At 41.4% G+C, this 3,605-nt stretch overlaps 1 pseudogene; it reads left to right on the top strand.

The window, feature by feature from the left end:
- The first annotated feature begins 847 nt into the window (after positions 1-847).
- On the top strand, positions 848-2,063 carry LOC118842428 (annotated as a pseudogene).
- Positions 2,064-3,605: the final 1,542 nt, after the last annotated feature.

Here is a 3,605-nt window from a genome sequence, read left to right as displayed (position 1 = left end):
CTTCTGGCAATACCCTTGTACTCTGGTACAGCTTAGTAATGATGGAGTTGCAGACCTTGTCTAGTTCTTTCTGCTGATACTCACATTCCTATTTCTCAGCAGTCTGTATCTTATCCAGTAAGTTGATTATTTGATTACATTTGTCAGGGATCATCCGTTTGTCTTCATACCCAGCTTTGCCTTGGAATTTCTCATTCTCTACTGTAGCCTTCTTGTTGAAACCATAAGATTCAAATGTGCTCTTGGAAGACACCTCTGCTTGGAGTCTTAGAAGACTTTCTCTTCTTCTCATCTTTAGTCTTGTATTTCTCAGCTTGCTGGACCATATACTCAATGTCTTCTTTTCTCAGATGACCTTTTGCCTTGGTGATGGTAATCTTATTCTCCTCTCTGCTGTGATCCACAGCAGACACCCTGAAGATGTCATTTGCAGGAATGTCAAAGGTTACTTCAAACTGAGGAATACCCCTGGAGGCTGGGGGGATTCCTATGAGCTCAAACTTTCTAAGAGGTTTGTTATCTTTTATCTTTGTCCCCTGACTCTCTTAAACCTGAATACCAACACACCAGTCTGGTTGTCTGAGCAGGTGGTAAAGGTCTATGTCTGCTTGGCAAGGATAGTGGTATTGTGTTGGATCAGAATTCTTCAAACTCCACCAGCAGTTTCAAAAATAAGGGAAAGAGGAATGACATCTAAAAGTAGTAAGTAAGAGGGCAGAGCCAGTGCCTGCATGGATCATTACCCTTAAGTGCTAATGTGAATGCTATGGGAACCCAGCCTAGATGGCTGCTGGCTGGCACCAATACCTTTCCAGTCTCAGTGACCGCAGAGGTGCTCAAATTCTCAATGACTTCTAAGAAGCTGGGTTCAGATTTCCATGGGACTTTCAGTTACCTTGATGATGTCCCATTTAAGATAGGAGACAAATTCAAAACATCAGCTCACATTAATCTGCCCATTGGATTCTCCTTGAATTTCCGTGATTGTTTACAAGCTGTCAGGGAAATACCACAGTAATTTTCTTAGAGGAAAAACAAACTAACAAAGAAACGAATGAACAAACAACAAAAACTAATAGCGTGGGTAGAAGACATTAAGAAAATCCAGGAAGCTCAATGGGAAGCTGAGCGAAAGGCTGAAGAAGCAGAAGTCAAAGTCAATTCCAAGAGCGGCAGCAAAATGGGTTTCTCACACTGCCAGATCAAGATGTCACATCTCATTAACCCCATTCATGCCAACTTACAGAACAATTATATGCTCACTCTTAACATTTTTTTTCTATTCTGGCCCAGATCTTAGACAATAACTTGACCAAAGGAGTCTCTTGATCTATATTGCAGGACCAGAAAGTCTTGGCATCCCTGGAAGAGACTTCACTGGATTTTAAGCTCCTTCACAGACCAAATGGCTTTATCACTTTACCACATTTAGTTAACTGTGAAAAGATATCACTGTCTTTGAAAGTCTCCTTCCCTCCTATCACTGCTATGCACAATATCAAGTTTCTTTCCCCAAACTTGACAGCAGGGAAACAGCAAAACTTACAAATCCTCATCCCATCTGCCTTTCTTATTTGTTTTGTCAGTGTGTACAGAAGAGTCATCACTCCCAAACACTGTGCTGATGGTCATGCCTCCCAATGTCAGGATATCGCAAGTGCCCAACACCCCCAGCTGTCTCCAGGGTTAAAGTACACTGATCTATTCAGACCCATAAGCACTGTTTGCCATTGGGTGGCTGTGTGTGGAGACAGCGGACATAGGGGCAACTTATATGATTGTGTCCTGAAAGCTACGAAGAAGAAAAGATAGAGCAGGTTCTTGATTCTATGTTTGCACATGCACAGCTCTTCAATAGGGCCTTGATCCCATTATGGTAGAAGAAGCTTTTGAAATATACCAGAGTTCAGAGGAAAAGACAGAATCTCTTGGGTTAATGAGCAAATTTAAGGAAATGGGCTTTGAACTGAAAGACATAAAGGAAGTTTTCTTATTACACAACAAATGACCAGGACAATTCATTGGAAGACTTCATGGCTTGGGAAGGAGCCAGCAGAGAATAGTCCCCCTGCTTATCTCCAACCTGCCACTAGAGCATCTCTCCCTTTGGGAGGCCCCAAGTATTTCCATCAGTCCCTACAGGTTGACTGCCCTTCTAGTAGCTTCACATTCTCCTTAGCAAGATAAAAGGATGTTGTTTTGGGTTTGTTGCTGTTGCTATTGTTGGGAGTGATATTTCTGTAGGTATTTCTGTACTTTATGGAGACATCACCACACATTGATCTGTGTAAGAGTCAGATCCCTGTGGGGCTGGAGTGGAGAAAGGCCAAAAAGAGTGATTGGTTGTTAGGACATCTAAGTCTTCCCCCAACTGTACTCCTCTACTTAATTGTATGTGTATTTTAATAAGCGCCCTTCCCAGGTTGACCCTGGTGTTTCTGCGGAATTGTACATATATTCAAGACCAAACACTGTTGTGTGTTCTGATTCTTGCCATGAGTAGGAGATACAGGGCTGTTCTGGAGGGAAGAGACTATTTGAGGTTGTCAGTATTGTTTTAACTGTCATATATTTGGCCAAGACATAGCACCCTCTTAGACCAACTGAACTGAAATCCATATCTAGTGTGATGGAAAGGGTTTTTAGAGTACTTACTTGATTTTTACTTTTTTTTAATCTTACAAATGAACTCCATGTTAGAATCTAACTTAGTGTAACAATACTTCCTAAACTTTATAGGGCATAAAGAATGTCATTGAGTTTGGGCTCTGTGTCCTGCCCCTTCTGGTAGGCATCATTGTGCTTACCCACACTCAAGTCCTAGCTAAATCCTGCATCTCAATGAAGCAGGGCATCTAACTCCAGTCCTTGACCACCTCCCCAGGCTTGAAGTCCCCAGTTCTAGGAAACTGTTCAATTGACATTTTAATATTCACTGTGAAAAAGGAAGATCTTTGCAAGTCCTTTCAATGGGGTTGCTGGCAAGAGGGGGGCAAAACTAATCTGAGAGTGATATAGCATGAAGGACAAAGATACGCCATGACACTAGTTGGGCAACTCCAGCACCAGCTGGACTATGACTGTACAGAAAGAGTTTATGTGCTGTAAACTCAAGCTAACCCCCTCTCTTTTCATCTAGAAATACCAAATCCTCTGATCCTCTGCTCTGCTTCAGTGAAGTCAAAGTAACTTTTGCTGCCATTCTTGTGGAGTTTTGTTTTGTTTTGTTTTTTACCCTGGGCTTGGATTTTTTTTTGTTTGTAGATCTAACATCACATCATTGTACTGTGGAATAAACAGTAGGTCTACTTTGATATCCTTCCAGCATGAAATGAACAACATGAGAAGGTGACGATAGTCAAATAAGGTCCATGTGGAATAAAAGCCCATACCTTTCCTTCCAGCTTGCTATATTAATGGTAGGAAGCACTTCCTTCTGTTAGACACTGAACCTATATTTCATTATCTCAGTATATTCCCCTCAGTTGTCTCCACAGAACAGAACATTCACTGTAATAGGACCTTTTGGAGGTGTTCTCTGCTTGGTGAAGAGTAAAAAAGAGATTCCTAACATTAAACAAAGATACAATCAAGCAGAATGAATT

This window comes from Trichosurus vulpecula, chromosome 3 (assembly GCF_011100635.1).
Source record: "Trichosurus vulpecula isolate mTriVul1 chromosome 3, mTriVul1.pri, whole genome shotgun sequence".
NCBI lineage: Eukaryota > Metazoa > Chordata > Mammalia > Diprotodontia > Phalangeridae > Trichosurus > Trichosurus vulpecula.
Note: the sequence above shows the minus strand (reverse complement) of the source record. Positions and strands in the feature narration are given on the sequence as shown.